This window comes from Hyposmocoma kahamanoa, unplaced genomic scaffold (genome assembly GCF_003589595.1).
Source record: "Hyposmocoma kahamanoa isolate Upper Pololo Valley unplaced genomic scaffold, ASM358959v1 224, whole genome shotgun sequence".
NCBI lineage: Eukaryota > Metazoa > Arthropoda > Insecta > Lepidoptera > Cosmopterigidae > Hyposmocoma > Hyposmocoma kahamanoa.
This window is the reverse complement of record NW_020653743.1, coordinates 10,185,758-10,206,558: the sequence shown is the minus strand read 5'-3', so window position 1 is coordinate 10,206,558 and position 20,801 is coordinate 10,185,758. Positions and strand designations below refer to the sequence as shown.

Sequence of the window (20,801 nt, the reverse complement as noted above, 5' to 3'; positions counted from 1 at the left end):
GATGACAATGGGAGTCTTACTGACTCCTTTGTATATATTTTTTTCTGGTTGTCATGGTGACAATGATTTGTTGATTACATGTATTATGTCAAGAGAAACGTCGACTTTTATTTACGGAAAATAATTAGTAATTTGTCAGAGCCGAAACGAACACGGAACAGCATCGTCGGAATTAGGGACGGTGGTCCCTAATCGAGAGTGTATCCTTTCAAACAAAAAAAGATTTTTCAGAATCGGTCCACAATTGACGGATAAATCGGAAAACATACATAAACCATACGTACGATGTACGACGTATAACCTCCTCTATTTTTAAAGTCGGTTAATAAAATAACATTAGGCGATTTTGGATTTGGAATATTATAACATTATAATTATAACATTAGGCGATTTAGGATATTAGGATAAATTATAACATTAGGCGATTTTGGATTTGGAATATTGTGCATATATCAGTTTTTGTGTGTGTGTTAAAAATAATAAGATAATAATGTTTGTTTCGTATTGTTTAGCTTCTTAAATACCAAAGTTAATTGTGTTTTATATCGTCAAGAAAAGCAATCTCGATGTTAATGATAATACTTCGTGATTTGAGGCCTTCAGACTTCTTAGAAAACTTTAATTAAAAATCTATTTCCGAAACTTCAATACTCAAAAACCGTTAACAGTTAACTTTTTCAATACGTGGTACGTTTAAACACTTCAACGCCTCAAAATAGGTTCCACAAATCAAAACGCCCATAAAAACACGCTGAGTCATTGATTTATTTTATAAGCTAACCAATTGAATTTAACTTCGGTTAACGAAACGCATAAATTGGGGTTAAAAGAATCCATTGACCCGTTAACTTTTTAACTGATGCGGGAAGATTTTTGGTTAATTTTGTTTATGGCTCGAAAATAAACTAGAAGATCGTTTAAAGCTTGTGTATAGCGTACACCCAGACAATACCACTTAAAAAAAAGAACTTATGTTCACTCATGGAACGTTCCTGATGCAAGAAATTTAAGGTCATAAGATTTGTAAATTTTTAAACAAAATCTGTGTTTTTATAATACGAACAAGTTGTGCGTCTGATGGTAAGCTACACGCCCATCGAGTATATAACCAGAAATAGAGACGAAATAAGGGCCATCTATCCCTGGCAACTCATCAGGCAAATGGGCCTTATATCAGTTTTGTATATCAACAACAACAGTTTTAAATATCAACTCTCGTTTGCACTGAAATCACAAATTAGAAAGTTGAAATATTATTATAGTATTATTTCAAAAATATTATGTATTTATTGTAATAAAGATGATGATATCTCTAACTATGGGGGGTTGTTTAATTCGGTGGTGTGGGAAAAACAGCAAAACATCTAATTACAAAACAAACGTAATCACATTTCGTTGGTAATTAAATATTAAATGCGTAATTTTTCAATTTTCGTCCATTATAGCAAAACTCAAGTTAAACTGGTCGATTTGAAGTGAAAAAATTAACGACACCCGTCAATTATTTCAAATTCGAGGTGGCCAATCGGAGCGCAGGTGTGACTGTAATGGTTTGCCGGAATAGTTTTCAAACAAATTAAATGACATTTCGTCTCTATTTCTGGTTAACTCGATATACACGCAAACAGTTGCAGTGCCACTCAGAGCTTTAAATCGCAAACATCTGAGGGGCACTCTTACTGCGCCCGCCTGTTGCCTTGAGACATAGGTTTACAACTCCCATGTGCCTGTAATTGCACCAGCACCCTTTTATAGCTTTCAAAACAGGAATGAAGTAATGCTGACATTACTGCTTGGCGGCAGGAATAGGTGAGTTGGCAGTATTTCCCTTGACGAACTCTTTCACAAGGAGCTCTACTGCTATTAAAAAGTCGTCCTTATCATAGCAAACGTAATCGAAAAATAAACTGAAATTGAGTTATTAATATACCTGGAATCAGCGAAACGAGAACTACAACACCCTCTAATCTGTTTTTTATATCTTATTTAGTTTCTGTTTTACTGTCAAGTAAAATCAGCGTAATTGACATTTTTCAAAGAAAAAAAAATTTTAGGTGCCAAGATCTGTAAAGTTACCAAAAATGCGTTAGTGTAGGACAAGGAGGGCATAAATTGTGATATTATATATAGAAACAAGAGCCGTTTATTTGTATTCCGTCCATTTATATTTTCTACTGCGTTCTCATCGCGAATAAAACGTAGTTTACATCATGTCTTAGGGTCATATTCCAGAACTCTACTCAATGCTCAAGTCAGGACTTTACTTGACATTGGCAAAATCATTGATTATTTCGATGGGGCCATAACATTTAAAAGAAGAAGCAGAAGAAGTCAGGACTTGAGTATGATTTTAAGCACTGGAAATACGACCCTAATGGCATGGACTTGAGTATGATTTCGAGTGCTTTAAACCATACTCAAGTCCTGATTTGAGCATTGAGTAGAGTTCTGGAATACGACTCTTGGATGCCTAAGACCAGAAAAAAGAGCGCGACTTTCAAAGGAAATGTAGGTAGAATGAGTTCCATAAATGGATTGTGAACAACATACCAATGACAAGGTACAATGGTAACAATGGTAAGGTGACTGGAGGATGACGGGAAAAGGCCTTTATAAAAAAAACACTCAAATAATGTCTTTTTCAAAAGACTGACCGGTTATTTAGCTTTTATTTTTTCATATTAAGTCAATTTTTTGCCGACTTCAAAAAAATGGAGGCGGTTTTCAATTAGACGGTTTTTTTTGTATGTTGTTACGCGATTGTTCCAGTGTAGCAAACTAGAGGACGAATCCGGTTTCGCGCACTTTCCGGTAATCGATTTAAATAAAATTTGGCAAAAAGGTGTAACTCCACGAACTTTTGAGGTCTTTTTTTCTATAAAAAAGTTACAATTATAAAATAAAATGTAATATTTTATTACGACTGTCATTTTTTCATTTATTTGTTTTAATTTCCTACTAATGCAAGTTTATTGAGTGATTGGAGGTTGACCTTGCGTTCTTCTTAATTTGGTAAACTTTAGCATTAATTTTATTATAAAACTTTGATTTAATAAATGTTTAAACTGTTACAACTTTAACATTGTCAACCTTTTCTCCTTTGTCACGAAATCTAAAAAAATGCATTTTTGTTTAATACCGTTTTTTTTCAATAATGCCTGAGTAAAGCCGTACTAACTACTTATTTGAATATAAACTTTATGTTTGTTCCGCTAAAATGTGCCGATGGGTATTTAACATGTTTGATATACGTTAAATATAATACGTGCACGATGACATGATATTAAGAACAGGTATTTCACCTATCGAGAAAGTCTTATAGCATGTCATTAATTTTCTCTTCGTTAAGATAGTTTGATGATGATGATGGTCATATGTGTGTTATACAAAGTGTTATTTATAACATTATATATTTGTATGTAGTACCTGTCTGATGCAGCCAATATTTTATGAGTTAACTTATTGTCGACGGGAAAAAAGTATAAAATGGTTTTATCTGCAAAACTGCAACTTTGAAACTATGAAGCTTTCATAATACGAGTATCATCATGATTCAAAGTCCGACTTCATCCGCTGCTAGGTGCAAAGGTTGTATTTTTATAATATCCAGTGACAGGACGAACAAATCGTGCGCCTGATGGTAAGCTACAGGCCTGTCCATAACAGTTGCAGTGCCACTCTGCAGCTTTAAATCGCAAAAATATGAGAAGCCATTGTGCCTGTCACCCTGAGACATAAGTTGACAATTCCCATGTGCCTGTAATTTCACCAGCACCCTTACCCTTCAAAGCCAGAACGCAGTAATGATCACAGTACTACTTGGCTGCAGAAATAGGTAAGTAAGATGGCAGTACTTGCCTGGACGAATACTTTCACAAGGAGCTCTACTGCTACTAAAAATTATCTGTAATTATCTAAGGTGAGGTATAACCGCGATGACGTAGTAAAATATATAATTAAGCAATGTTATTATTATACTTGGTAAATTGGTAATGTTAATGATACATATTGCAGTCTTTGGTAATTAGAAATAAGGTGAAGTGCAAGGCGTCGCGCTAATGTGTATCTTGTGTTGGATACAAGCAACCGGCAACTAGATGCAAATTTTTATACAATTGCGGTTGCGGCAACCAGCGACAGTATCCGACTGCCGCTACCGGTGATTACGTCCACTTGCTGCAACCGGCGACTGCGTCGATTTTATATCAATTGTATGAAAATAGAATATTTGCTTCTAGTTGTCGGTTGCTTGTATCTATCTGGTCTATACTTGTATGCAACACAAGGCACACGTTTACGCGGTGCCTTGTATAGGTAGGGCTCCCATAATTTGTACCATCTACTACGATGCTGTACTCGTCTCATCCATTTACGACTTTGACAATGTCTACCCATCTCATTGCAGGATGTCTCACTTTTCTGAAGCCACCTCTTGGCCCCATTATTCGGGCGTCACCTTGCTCATCTCAGCTTGTCATCACTAAGTCTCACAATATGTCCCAGTTCCATTTCAGCTTCGTTGTTAGATCCTCTATGTCCTGGATTTACGTTCGTCTTCGATTTTGGATGTTGAAACTTGGTCTACAAGTTTGATGACACGATAATTTAAATAATTTAATAAGGAAAAATAATTTGATAATAATAGCTTAATCTTAGCTTTTCGTTTCCTTGTGAAAGAGTCCATCCAGCGAAGTACTGATATCTTATTTATTTCCACCGCTAAGCTGTAATGTGAGCATTACCATATTTCGGTTCTGAACGGTTAAGAGCTGGTCAAATTACAGGCACATGAGACTTGTCAACTTACGTCTTAGGGTGACAGGCGTAGTGGCAGTGTTCCTCAGATCTTCTTTGCGATTAAAAGCTCTGAGTAGCACTGCAACTATTATAGACTGGCTTGTCGCTTATCACCAGGCGCACGACTTGTTTGTCCCGTTACTTAGTACCATAAAAAAAAAGAAAAATAGCTACATTTGATGTATGTCCTCATGAATAGAATTCATCATCATCAACAAGCAGCCTCTACTCCATCCGTCTTCGGATATAGGCCTCCTCCGTATACATCGCTCCCGTGCCACATGCATCCAGCCACCCAACGATATGGCGGACGACCTCTGCCGCGCGTGTTGACTCATGGTCCCCACTCCGTGATCCTCCTTGTCCACCGATCTGGGTCGATCCTAGCTATGTGTCCTGCCCATTTCCATTTCATCGTCTCAATTTTGTGTACAACGTCCCCGACTTTACTTATCCGTCGAATACGCTCATTGTACGCCGATCGTGCAATGTTATTCCTAACATTGCTCTTTCCATTGCCCTCTGTACAATTCGTAAGTATTCTGCTGACTTCTTCATCAGAGTCGTTGTTACCATGCTACAGGTGAATACTGGCAGGACACACTGGTTGAAGACCTTAGTCTTTAGCCTCATTAATAGAATTACGATTTATTAAATTGTACAAATCAATTAGCTGTTATTATTTAATGACACGTTTGATACTTGAAAGTAATTGCTTTGCTAATGCTATAACTGTTTTATATGTCTGTTTTTTATGTTAAGATTGAGTGTCTATCTGCATATTATGATTGTCGATATCTGAACCTTGGGATTCATAGTACAGACTGGTACCGATTTAATACGCCACCATTGCTTTCACCCTTGGTTCAAGGGATATAAATAAACTAGGGGATTTATTACCTTTCTGTTTCCAACCATTAGACTGTTTGAAACTTTGTGCTTTCCAATTCTCAGTTAAAAAATATGACTCCAGACAGCAAAAAAGTTACGACGTGTGTTAATGTGACGATAATGGTCCTTTGGCGGCACCATTTTCAGTAGTGGACTATAATTTAGTAGCAGTAGAACTCACCTTACCTATTTTGGCTGACAAGCAGTGATGTGAACATTATTGCGTCCCGGTTTAGAAGGGTAAGGGTGCTGGCGAAATTACAGGCTCATGGGACTTGTCAACTTATGTCTGAGGCTGACGGGCGCAGTGGCAGTGCCCATGAGATCATTGCGATTTAAAGCTCTGAATGGCACTGCAACTCTCATGGATAAGCGTGTCGCTTACTTAAAAATATTTTTCTGCATTGACCCAGCCGGGGATCAACCCCGGGACCTCATGGCGGCCCCATGAAAACCGGTGTGCAAGCCTTTCGAGCACTGAGGTTTAATTACAGTCTATTTATTAATTTATAATTTAGTGCTGATTGAAGCGATAAAAATGAAGATATGAGTTTTTTTTTTAAATAAACTGTAGTGTTGATAAAGGTGTTGTAGTATCGAGAAATGAAATTCAAATTACACGGAAGACGTTAAATACTAATGTGAGTTAAAGGAAAGAGGATAACCAAACAAAATATGGACGCATGGTATTAGAATGACGTGTACCATCGCTTACGAGAACTGAGTGAAAGTTATGTTGAGTCTTTTAATTAGATATGGCGTGAGAAATCTTAGGCTTTAGTTATAAGAGCTTATGATGAATGGTGTGAAAGATGACGTGTGTGTGGAGTGAAAAACGAGATGACCGGTGATAACGATGAATAATTCTTGAGCAGAGAGTTACTTATTTATTTATTTATAGTTAATTTATTTATTTTGACAACTTATTTTGACCAAGTGCCGGGACGAACAAGTTGTGCGCTTAGTGGTAAGCGACACGCCTGTCTATACCTGTAAAAAGGCCGAATTGGCAGAATTATAATACGATTAATTGACAATTCATATTATGAATTTCTTACAGTTCATTTAACGCAATTCATCTATTTAACAGTGTTCTATGGAGGTCTCCATAGAACTCTGTCAAATTGAATTGCGTTATTTGTTTTATTTTAAAATCCATAATATGAAATGTCAGTTAATCATATTATAGTCGTCTTAGAGATAATAATTCGTATGTGATTTCTATGTAATTTTTCAGGACGAACACAAAAATGTGGTGTAAAATGTAGTAAACGCAATAATGTTTGTAGTTAGTTAGCATTTTAATAATATATTTGAGCAAGAATTTATAAGTTTTTCTTTAACAAAAATCAGTAAAAACAGTAAAATGTATACGGCCTTTTTAGCAAGATCTGAGGGGCACAGCCACTGCGGTCGTCACTCTGAGACGTATAATTGACAAGTCCCATGTGCCTGTAATTTCAGCAGCATTACTTTTCGAATTATGCCACTTTATAATTGAGGGTGAGATATACCAAGGTGCTGACTACTTTTGTAAAATGTACATTGGTCGCCCCTCAATTGGTCTTGTTATAGTGTTAATATTTGAAAAAAAAAAAAAAAAAATCCGGAAGAATCCAGTTATAACAATCTTATTACTAAAGCCATTCATTCTCGTTTAATGATAAACTTTTACAACTACAAATGGGACAATAATTAATTAGACATGGCTTCCGGAATTAGAATCACGGAGAGTTTGAGTGAAAGTTATGTTGAGTCTATTAATAATAATGGCGTGGGACATTTTGGGCTTTAAACACATATCGCGACAGCACGTCGTCTGCACGTTAAATGCACTGTTGTGCAGTTACAATGTGCCTTGTATGCGTACGTACACAAACGATTCTATGATGAATAATATATATGCGATATTTATATTAGATAATATGAAAGCAAAGAGATAAAGAGTGATAAAGATTAATAGAAGAAGTCGAACTGCACCAAACCAAATATTAGCATATAATAACTAATTAATATGTTTTCATTATGAAGCAATACAAGTTCTCATTTACTTAGTTTAAGCATCGCAACTACAATATTTCAGACGTCTAATGTCTCATTGTATTTTTATGAAGATTGAATAATAATTAAGATTGCCTTTTTATTCTTCAATTTAATATTATCATCGCTTACTTTACATTTCATTGTATTCAATTACGTTATAATGATACAAATTTATCTTTATATTTGTATCAAAATTAAGCTAATGGACAAAATGTCTATGATCATGTTGTACAGTAATTCAGATATTCATAGTAGTAGACAGTATCACACTTTAGGCATAAATATTTTGTCTATTCACTAATACGCACTAAATAAGTATAATTATCAGAAAACTACTCATTTTGTTATCACTAAACTATAAACGTAACGCACTTCTCTAGAGTTCCCTGCACTTCACCGGCAGTTGCAATGTAGTTACTGTGCAGCTAACGATGCAGTATGAACGCACCTCGTTTGTGTATGCACTTACGCACGTATGAAAAGTGTATACATACGGGTAAATGTTGCTGAATGTCTTTAATATGCAAATATTATCTACTAACACTAACGAGTTTAGTTTGTGTCATCTTTGTATTAAACTACGGAAGTTCACGATTAGTATAAACAAGCTTAAATATAAAACAATCCGTCAAGAGCGTAACACGCCATCCCAGTATGGTACTGGCTGGATGACGCGGACGTTGCCGCATTAGCGGCTTCCGGCGCGCGACACGCATTCGAATGTGCACAGCGGAACGTTCTCAATTTAAATTTTGTTTAGACGCGCTTCCGAGTTCTAAGTTTGATTGTCTTGGTGCTAAAGACTTTTTAATAACTTAGAATAATAACGCATAGAATGATAGTTTCATTTCAAACGAACTGTCACAAGTGAGGCAAAAATCAAATTCATGTTGGCTAGTTTTAGTAGTAGGTTAATTTTCGGTTTTAGTGAATATTTATATAAAAATACAAGTTGAAACGCATTACTTCCTTGTGGAATGTGATGTTAGTATCTATTTTATGTTTGTCTGACGTATTTTTACACTCATTTGCCGTATTTTTTAGCTAAAATTCTTGATCTGTTCGCGGTGCAAGTTGACCTTGAGTAGTGAAGGCCCGCCCGCTCGTGTAGGCCCTTTTGGCGCGCTTCAATTTGCCTCACTTAGCGTGTGCGGACTAGGTTTCTATGCGTTATTATTCTAAGTTTAATAATATACTTGTCTTTAAATCTTTACGGTATGAATTTCCAGAAGCGCTACATCTAGCCGATTTTTTAAAAAAAGGAGAAAGTATTCTGCTTACGAAAACAAAATGTATTCAGTAATTTCCGTGAATAAGTATGAAGCAAAGTGCTATAAAAATTGGCATGGTATCACCGTGCCAATTTTTATAATAATTTTCATTACTTTTACTTTGCATAATTGTCCAATAGAAATCATGAGTACATATTAATAAATATGCGCAGTATCTTTATGCTACAAAATAACAGTAGGAGTCACGTCGTATAATGAAGGCAAAATAAATACTTTACTAAGGACAAAATGGTGTTTACTGTACCAATAAGCACAGCTCTTAAATCAAAGAGGATACCGAATACCCCTTAATTGTAACTATTATTAATTTTAATAACAAATCTGTATTCTTTACATTAATTGTAAGCTGTTTAATATATCCGCTACCTGAAAAAATATACAACGAGGTTCTAATAGGTAAGTAATGAATTGCAAAATTTTACTACGAAAACGGAGAATTCTTTTTTTAAATTTCGGTAGTATCAATTCGTTCCGATATTTTTTGCCGATTCACACCTACATTATATTCAAAAATAGAATTGTTTTTTTTTTCGATAACAATTTAAACCTACGAAAGCTTTGCATTAAAACTATTTTAACTTTACAAAAACGGGTCTTTGAGATTGAAAAGCTATTTTTAAATGTCTGGTTAAAACTGAATTCAATCAGTACGGACAGTTTTAGTTTTAGAACAGATACCATATGGTTCTTAGTGTTTTCGCTAGACTGAAATAGCTATAGTTTTCGGGTTTTAGAAAAAGATACTTATAGGTAGTGATAAAGGGTACGTATAACACGATTTCTATTGGCTTTATAATTGTCAAACAATTGCTTCACAATCGCGAAGTCACACGGGTCAAATACCTGTGACGGAATGCACGTTTTGTTTTTTTTTACGATACCAAGTGAGCGCCGTGTGGTAAGCGACACGCCTTCTCTTGGCAGGTGCAGTGTCGCTCAGAGCTAAGATTTGACGGGCACTGTTACCCTGATACGTAAGTTAACAAGTCCCATGTGCCTGTAACTTCACCAGCACGCTTACCTTTCAAAACCGGAACAAAGATTAGTACGTAATGATAACATTACTGCTTGGCGTCAGAAATAGGTAAGGTGGTAGTGTCTCCCTGAACGAACCTTAACAAGGTGCTCTATTGCTACTTAATAACTATAGTTTCTAACTTACGTATGTTTGTAAGTGTTTAGTAGTAATGCCTCTCATTGACAGGGAAGGAAAACATCCTAATGAAACCTGCAGTAAGTTTCGTCGAAGTAAGTTTACAACCTTCGAAACTTGTATGGAGTCCCCAACCCGCTTTGGGTCAGCGTGGCGGGCTATGGTCTAAACAAGTGATGAAAATGTCATAACGGAAACAAAAAACGGAAACAGATGCCGAAAGTAAATCTTAGCAGAAACGGAAACGGAAGCGGATGCGGAAGAGTAAATACTATAAAGATCTCAACGAAATAGTCCCAAACAGAGCTTGGGTTTGGTTTCAATTACACACTTAACAAAATAGAAAACTGCTAAGATCCACGCGCCCCACCGCCAAGCAATGATCCATCGCTAACGTTATAAACTTCCAATAAAAGTTCCTTTGAAAAAGTTGTAGAAGCAGAAACGAAAACAGATGTAAAAATGCGTGCGGAGGTTCCGCAGTTGCGGAAGCAGAAGCGAGGTCTGTTGCGTCACTAGTCTAAACCCCGTTCACCAACGCGTTGGTTCGCATCCAGCCGGATCGAAGGAACTTTTTCTAAGTGTTCGATCTTTGTATTAATAATTATAACAAACTAGTGAAATAATTTCACAAAAAAAGATTGAATGTCATGGTGGTGATACATCTATCAATAAACAATATCTAATTTCATAGCGGTACTCACGCAAACGCTGGTTCGAGTTCTGTCGGATCGAAGGAGTTCTTTGTGTTTGTATAATGATGATGAATATTACTTTACCTCTCTTAAATGTTATAAATGACTATGCTCGAACAGGGTTCATGTACACGTTGGTCACATCAATTATGCATTCTTAAGATCAATTGGACAACAAATTGTAAGCGTTGGCGATAATAATAGATACTTAAATGAATGGACGACCCCCAGTGACCCAGCGGTTAGCACTGTGGGTGCTATAAGAGGAAGTCCCGGCTTCTATTCCTGATAGGACTTATTATCATAGGATGAAATTGATAAGAAAATTGTGTATGCAAATATCTCCTGTCTGTGCAGAAATCGATAGCAATTGGATCTTAGTTAAAATCGTTAACAACTATACATATTATATCGAGTTCTTAGGTTTTCGCGATTGTTACACATAGGAAATGAAACTATTTTTCCGGATTTAAATCGCGTATATTTGTTTTTTCAAACAAAAAGACGTTTCGGGCCCTTTACAGGTCCCACGGTTGACTGAAACAGATGCCCAAAGTAAATCTTAGTCAACCGTGGCCATGGGACATGTAAAGGGCCCGAAACGTCGGTTTGTTTGAAAAAACAAATATACGCGATTTAAATCCGAAAAAATAGTTTCATTTCCTAACTATACATATAGCCAAATAGTCAGCCCATATACAGATTATTTCTAAAATACTATAGGTATAAACCTCGTAGAACTATGTCACTAACATCATAAACAACAATTTTTGTTATGGAACAAAAAGTCATGGGACTTTTTACAAAACATAATAATAATGAACTTTTAAGTTTTGTTGTACTTCCTGACCTGACACTTATTTTTTGGTCATTTTCCGTTATTTTTATAAACAGCCATATTTATTTACTAATATTATTCTCCCTAAGTTTTGTGGAAAAAAAAAACAAAAAACCAAATTCTAAAAAAGATAGAGATCGAATTTTGTGGAAAAAAAAAATTCAGTTGGCGCATCGTTCATTGGTGGTATCACTTTGTAGATCTGTATTTCGTTGCCTTGCTTTCTCAAACTCGTATCTTAAAGCACAAAGTTACTGAAATGCCAAAAATGGATTGTATATACAAATTTAGCAGTTTGATTTCATATCACTTTTTCATACACCTTCATGTTCACACACTGACTTTTACCTATTCTTAAAGTAATGCACTCAAATAAAGACCTTTGATAAGAAATTTAAAATAAATACAAAGTTTTGCCATCTCCTGAATAATCACTCTTTATAAGATACGAGTTTGAGAAAGTAAGGCGTCGATTTGGTAGTAAGGTAGTGAGTTACCTAATTTCAAACGCGCTAGCATCCTCCCAGACGACCCTCGCCCCGCACCTGCGTTTTCCATCGGACTGATTTGCGCTAGCGCTTTCTTTTGCTACTGCACAGAGTTATCACCGTTTAGAGCGAACCATTTAAATGGTTTTATTTTTGTACGAAAGTAAAATCTGGTGAATTATTAAAAGTATGGAACAAAAGTTGGTGTTTACGAAGTTGTTAGTATTTATTTTTATTTATTTAGTATTATACGAATAACCTTGTACAGTCCCACTGCAGGGTACAGACCTCTTTTCACGAAGGGAGGGCTTGTAGTTCCCACGAGGGCCCAATGCGGATTGAAAACTTAGCTTGCAGATGTGTGCAGGTTTCCTCGCGAAGTTTTCGTAAATTTCAAACAACAATATTTGAAGGGAAAAGTTGTGCAATCGGGAGTTCGTTATTCCCGTTGAACCAGTTGCTGTTAAATCTATTCCTATTAAACCTGTATTTTTAATTATATCGACGGTTGATAGTTAAAACGAGCTAAGTAACACCTAAATCTAGAGTTTAACACTCATTCGGAATGGGTAAATTTTTACTAGCATAACTCGATAATCTCTATTTCTAAAGCAGCAAAGTTGTGAATCTTCTATTCACGATATGTTCTTTCACTGGAAAGTTATGGTAAATTTGAAATAAAATTTTAAATTCCGAAAAACTTAAAGATGCGACCTCGGATTCAAATCCACGGTCACTGCTTGAGAAACGGTAGGACAAAACATTAGACTACCACTCCTGTATAATGGTGTATGGCCACGAGATTTATGGAGACGAGACGAGGCGAGACGATTTTTAAAGCTTGTATGGCAAAATACCAATTCTCTCCTAGTCAAAATGGTCGGGATTGACGAGGATGGGCGAGACGAGATTTGAAATATTTGTTGATGTAACATTGAACCGTATTGATGCCTACATAGACTCTTTATTAACACTGCAACGGAAACACGATTCACGATGTCTCGTACCATATCGCGCGAGCTCGCTCGAGATTGTGAGGTACAGTCGCGTGCATTGAAATGTAAACATTCACACATTTTCGAAATTATGTAAATATTAGATATTTCAAAAAAAATACCTTGTGCTGTTTTCAAAAATATGTAATCACGACACCATTATAAAAAAGGTATACTTTTATTTCAGAGAAAAATAAACAAACTACAGTCAATGAAAAATATATAGTCCTGGTGTCATACATGTATCCATATGATTTTCGTAAATATTTATACAATTCATATTATATATTTATAATTGCATTAAAATGTACACGATTGGGATTATGATTTTATCATTATAATGTAACCACTTTTAAAACATTGCATCGTTTTCAAAAATATTTATACACAATATAGTTGCAATATAATGTAAACATACCAGCGCCAGTTGTAAACTTTTTTATGTGTATTTTGCTAGTTCTATTACTCATCACTATCCATAACCCTAGCGCGAGCTCATGAGACTGCGCGTGCTTGCGCGAAATCGCGATGGCAATTTTTAGTGGAAATAGGTCGGCGAGATTTCAATTCTAGCCTTGCCTCGTCTCGTCTCGTCTCGCCGGTGAAAAAGCACTTTCATGCTAATTAAAACGAAGTATAGTTACGTCAAAAATGATAGACATTTCGTCGGGGAAGGGGGTAGTGCAAATCCGCGTACGTAGTATTGGTAAAAAGCGCCTATCTGCACCAAACCAAATTTCATAGGAGAGTAATTTAACGTTGTTACTTTGTTATTTCAATGGGTACGGACTTTAATTTTTTCACAGTAAGCATTAATTTGCGTTGTCTACGGACTGATAACTATAGATTCCCGTAAATCACGCTAATTTAGTTGCCACATTTACGCGGATTTGATTTAGCCACTAAATTACCCAAATGGAGACTCATCATCAAATACTAGTTGCGCGTAATTGCACTATCTACCGCTACGAGATCGTTTCATTCAAAAAGCAAGCTGCCATATCCCGGGGCACCCTAGCACGATTATTTTTTAGTGCAATTAAATAAATAATAGGACATATAATATACGGAGCACATAATACCTAGTACTATGTATTTAGTTTATCACCCACTTAACGACAGGTGTCGTTGCACCCACGCCGCTTGACCAATACTATGTATTACATAAGACGCGTTCGAAAACACGTTGCGTTATCTCGAGATGCGAAACACGACATTTTGCGTGCGTATGCGCAATGGAGCGTTTTGTTTCACGCCATTGAACAAAAGATTAGAAATACGCGGTAATTATGGTAAATTTTATGGGTTTTTACTTCGAAAGAAGAAAACAAAAGTTCTTACATAATAAGGTACTACATGTTTTATACCAGTGGTTGCCTTCGAGTTCGAGTATTTATAAATAGAGGTGGGCGTTTAAACGAAAAGCACTTTAAAAAGTTTGCTTTTTTAATATAAGCACACAAGCACACTTATAATTTTAAGTTATAAGCGTTACTCAGTTCAATACTCAACAATTTAATTTTTTACATCGTACGTAAGTATCAAGACACGCCATCTATGTATCCTAAAGAAATTAATTCGACAATATAAACAATAATGTTATAATATTATAAAATAAACTCTCGTGTTTTACAAATAAACTAACATGTTTTAAAACCTTAGGCATAACTCTTGCTTTTCGCTGTCAATACAATGTTGCAAGCATTTTTTAACAGCAAGTGTTAAACGTTTCTCTAAACGATTTTGTAAGCATCAGACAAAAAAGCGTTTAAAAGAAAAGCGCTTTTATAAGCACAATGTTTTAACAAAAAGTACAATGTTTTAACGTTTAAAATTAATAACCTGTATTTTCCATCTCTATTTTATAATCAAGATTGAACTATCTAGAATCTAAATTACGCTCCTAACCTATTATGTTAGGTTTATTTAGAAACAGTGAAGTGCCTTTCATCACAGCGACCAGTACCTACTTGATCTCTTCTGATAACCACTAATTATAACTCAGAATCAAGGCCAACAGAATAACTAAGATTTTTGGGTTAGTCAAAAGTAAAAAAAAGTATTCCATAGGTAAAATAAATTTACACTTGAAAACGTCTGTTTTTGAGCTACTACTCATTCGCTGTACTGACCTCCCTGAGAAGAAAGAGCAAGAAACTCTAGGGGTCGCTCTTTTCAAATAATCTGCACTACAATTTAAATCAAATTTGTGTGGAATCTAATATTTATATAACACGTAGTTTAAGCAGAAGTAGAGTTCGTTGTGAAAGAGTTCGTCCAGGGAAGTACTGCCTTTCATTTTTCTGCCGCCAAGCAGTAATGTTAGCATTACTGCGTTCCGGGTTTGAAGGGTAAGGGTGCTGGTGAAATTACAGGCACATGGGGCTTGTCAACTTATGTCTCAGGGTGACGGGCGCAGTGGCAGTGCACCTGATCTTTGCGATTTAAATCCTCTGAGTGGCACTGCAACTGTTATGCGCAACTCGTTCGTCCCGTTACTTGATTTTATAAAAAAAGTCGTTTTCAATTTTATGATATGCGTTTCCAATTAAAATACTTTTAATATCGTATTTTACATTACTCTTGTTTAACCTAGCGATCACGTAAGATAATGAACTTAAAAACCACTAATTAAAACTAGCAGTAAATTCATGCCTAGGCTGGAATTAATGACTGGCATAAATTAACAGGCATACAACCTATAGTTATATTACTGAGCGGTAATTCAATTAGGGAAACAATGGCAACGTGGGTGTGCCGTAAGGGTGGACTTCTGGGTATGGATATATTTAGAAATGATGTCGTTGACATACCATCCACTCTCACGAAGCGTTCTGCATCCTCCATCTTTGGAATTTTTTGGTGAAATTACAGGCACATGGGAAATCAATTTACGTCTCAGGGTGACGGATATACAGCGGCAGTGCCCCTAAGGTCTTTGCAATTAAAATCTCAAGTGGCATTGAAACTGTTATGAATAGGTGTGGTATTATAAAAAATAATGTATACGGCAAAGGAATACACCACAGCATCTGCATTAGTAGTGAAATTCACTTTTGAAACTCTCGTTTTAAATGGAGGCGTAATCGAGGATTGTATGGTATGGCAGACCATCTACAGATTCTGAAACCATCCCATAATTCCCAATGGACACCGAAAACTAACATAAAAACCGACCGCAAAAGTCATTAATCCCCTAGTTTGCCACCCTTAGAGGTGGAATATATTATTCAATTTAAATGAGATCACTACCAAGATACCCTCTTTCCAACAAAAAAAAAGAATTATCAAAATCAGTTCACAAATGCTAACATACATACTAAAAAGAAGATACAGTCGATTTGAGAACCTCCTCCTTTTTTTGAAGTCGGTTAATAAAATTAAGCATTTTGATCGAGGAGATATAGAACTTAGGAAAAGCGGATTTGTTTTTAACATGAAAAGGGTCTTCATGGTAAATAAGCAAAGTCAACTACTATTCTTAGACGACATAAAAGCCAGAACATCTGTGAGTTAGATTGAAGTTTAACTGCGGTTACGAACTGCTTCAGGCCATCATTTAAACTAGTCGTATACGTAACCACACGACGAAATAGACTAACCTTTAGAAATATAAATTTCTACATAGCTGTTATCCAAATATGGCAGACTTGACATGTCAGAATGGTGAGCACGCGAAAGCTTGACAAATCAGTCTATTATTTACTGTATTGCAATAAATTACATTTTCCTGTGGGCCATTGACCTGGTGTGCAGTGATAGTCAAGTTGAGGTTGGGAAATGGATTTTCCTATGAGAAATATCAGAGTTCTATTCCCTGCGGGGGCCTGCATTTCTAAAAATTTTATTTTTATGTGCAGTGTAGTTTACTAATTGTCACAGGCTGTAACCTTGAAGCAATGATCGTGATGATACCTGCATCTGGAGACGGCATATATAAACCAAAAGATCCAGCGGTTGTGTTTTAAGTGATTTTTTTGTAATAAACAAAATAGAGTTACACTAAAAGCAGTACACCTTTTAGGTATATGTATAGTCAACCAAATTATCCTTTTCTAAATTAAACTAGTGTTTACAATATTATCTACGGTTACTAGACCCATTTTAATCAATTATAACCAGCGCCACTTATTTGTCGTCAATATTACTATTTAATATAACGCCATCTATTGGCAGTAGGTGAATTGTTTACTATGAAGAGTTACATTAGATTACTATTTAATACGTGCTACAAATGAGTGGTGTTAGTAGACAAAGTCAGTAACACTAACGTGGTAGACGGTGGCCTAAATTATAATGTACATATTAAATTATAAACATACGATTATACATACAATAACGCACACACTCATAGCCCCGCACAATAGGTATAATTATTTGGTATTTACATAGTTACTTTGTAAGTTAAAATAATTATTTATCATTTTTGACTAATTTTATGTTGCTGATGTCATATTGCAATATTCCGTTTGTTTTCAATATTTTTTTTATTTATTCAATTTCAAACAAATAGAAACTGTTATTTATCTGGGCGAAAAAACTTAGGTGGTTTAACCACCTGCCTAGCGATGCTTCGAGGCCTTTAGACAGGAGCTTTTTAGGTCCCATGATTACGGCTAACTGATTAATCAGCTGTGGCCATTATACCACATTTCATTTACATTTTTAACGTAATATTAAAACTAAATAAGTGGTCTATACTAGATGATATCAAAACTCACCCTACATTTGAACTTTTGTTATTTTTTCCAATTATATCACATTGCTATATATAAAAAAATCTGTCTTCCATACCACGTACTTAATTAATTAAATGCTGTTTCAATGAAATGTTTCTTAGAACAAAACAAAACATTGTTACGGCTCAGGTACGCGTTATCACAATTGATCGATTAACTCAATACAGTCACGACGCCCTCGAGTGTTTTATAGGTTTTTGTTTTTTGTTGTTATTCTTTTGAGGGTCAATAACACAACCTTTGTTATACAAAGATCGAACAAACACAAAGAAAATCCCTCGACCCGACTGGCCACGAACCAGCGTCTGTTGCCTCTATGTGGCTAATAACAGTAACGAACTACAGTACCGGCACACTATGATGGCCGTTTTGACTGATTACAATAGTGAGGTCAAATCTTAATTCATTATCGACAAAATATAATCAAATGCGAGTCGCATCTGTAAGTATTTAGATCCATAACTACTATCGCAAGGGATAGCTAATTAAAAAGTTTGAATAAAACGAAAATTAAAATGTTTTCTTAATATATCGTCAATTCGAAACTGCTTTGTTTTGCATTGAGCTTTGACGCGAGTTTGCCGAAGGTAGAAGTTGTGCTGGACAGCGATCCTATAAATGACGATCGTATTAGACTATATTTTTAAAAATTTCGAATTTCGAATAACAAGTCGTGTCGTAAAATATTATATATCCATAAATTTTACTGCATGTCACTATTTATTATTATCTGTACAACAAATGTACTACATCAATCAATTGAATTAGCTCCTTCAATGTAGTTATGAATTAATACGAAACTTAATGAGTGGACAAATGTCAAAACGGCAATCGTAGCGTGCATGTACTATAGTGGAGTATTTACTATTATTATGGATTGATGTTACTAAAAAAGTACACGAGTCTCGTCGCCATTTTGTGGAATAAAACAAATCCTGAAATGATACGCTTGTCTGACTTTGGCATCAACGTTTGTGTTGATAGCAGAAAAAATAAGTTTCTTAGAATTTTATGACGTCTTTACTAAATGTAGTAATTGTTGTAACTGACGCGAAGCGTCGATCTTTAATGAACGTGATATAGAATGCAAGGGATAAGTTATAGATGGGTGCATGAAAGGAACCTACCCGCAAGACATATCATTCCTTCCTGTATGTCTGGCAACAATAGGCAACGCTCATCGGCAAACCCTTTCACCACGATGGCCAGCATTACAGTATATGCCATGGATACGATAAGCAGCAATAATAACAATAATAAAAATAACAGCAATGTTAGCAGCAATGTGTCTCGGTTTTGAATGGTAAGGGTGCTGCTGAAATTACAGGCACATCCCCTGAGACATAAAGACTAGTCCTAGTCTTTATGTCTCAGGAGATCTTTGCGATATAAAGCTCTGAGTGGCACTGCAACGGTTATGGACAGGCGTGTAGCTTACCATTAGGCGCACGACTTGTTCGTCCCGTCCCTTGATATTATAAAAAAAAGATGGGTGTCGTATATCGGGATGGGTGGGTATAATTGGTGCTGGGTATAAAAGGATATTCCTTCACGCAATAAATGAAAAATATTATTAAAAAAAGGCGGACGGAAGACCTAGCTACTCATAGTACAGGGGACCCTACTTTGGAACCAAGGTACAAAATACCTATTTTAGTGTCTTTTGCAAGAAAGGTAAAATAAATAATAATTAAATTAATGTCTTCCATAACAAATGTTAAACTGCCTCCGTGGCCGAACGGTTACCATGCCTGACTGCCACCCAGATGTCTCTGGTTCGCTTCCCGGGCCGGGAAAAATATGTGTATGGCCTACATCTATTTCTCTCGTGAGTTTGGGTGTAATTTGTGGTTATCTATGTGTGTGTCCATGGTACCCGCGACACAGGGTTTCTCTAGTGCGCGCTATGTTGAGTGTGTGCGTTATTATTATTATTATTAAATGTCTGCGAAAAGTGTATTCTATGACGTATAAACAGTGTGTACAGTACAAGGCGTACAAAAGTTGATAGTTTCGATGTCTAGAAGTCGCTTCCTCGTCGACTTCGTAGATTCCACACTGAGTATAAGTAGAATGTCATCTGTTTTTGCAATGTTTTTAAATATGTACTTTAAACTACTTAATCATAGACTAAAAAGGCAAGAACGAATGACGAAGACATTTATAAATACATTACAATTATTATGCAATCCGCCTACGCCATCTTTACCTTCGACATCGAGATTATTTAGACATTAACAAATGTTAACGTCTAAATATCAATGCTGAATGGATAATCATAGCAATCCGTTGGTGACAATTAAAATATTGTTACTAGTTGCAGGGTGGGGTGCACACAAGGAGCCTCCCCGCACGACGTACCATTACTGTCCTGTACGTCTGGGGTTCCCTGGGCAACATTGGCGAGTACTTACGCCGATTGGCAAATTCTTTTACCACGACTTACGAATACGATAAATAGTTACAGGTCCAGACAGTTTACAGTTTACGACAGTTATAATAAAAGCAAAAATGGTTTAACATCAATCTTAGATTTAGGTACAGTATATGTGTAAATACGGGCCGTTCTTTTCTACATAAGTTTTGATTATAGTGACCCTCCCTACAGACCCTTAGGGTATACGAGAAGGGCACTAAACCAGTGCAAATACACCTTCGGCCAGTGTACAGGGTTGTCATAGACGTCATCCAGTTCTCAAGAGGCTAGTGCCGCGGGTGAGCCGCCTCTGGTACATGTACAGTACCCTCCATATTTTTCAGATAGGTACCAGGTATGTGTACGTACAATATCAGAAAAAAGTGTGGTGTGAATTTTGATATTTCTTTCAGTCGTACTAAGCGCTTTTCGCCATACTTTACAAAGCGTAAAG

At 36.0% G+C, this 20,801-nt stretch overlaps 1 protein-coding gene across 2 annotated transcripts in view; it reads right to left on the bottom strand.

The window, feature by feature from the left end:
- LOC113228268 (dihydropyrimidinase) overlaps positions 1 to 20,801 on the bottom strand; it is a 105,883-nt gene that overhangs the window by 20,508 nt on the left and 64,574 nt on the right. The gene's annotated exons all lie outside the window — the stretch shown is intronic.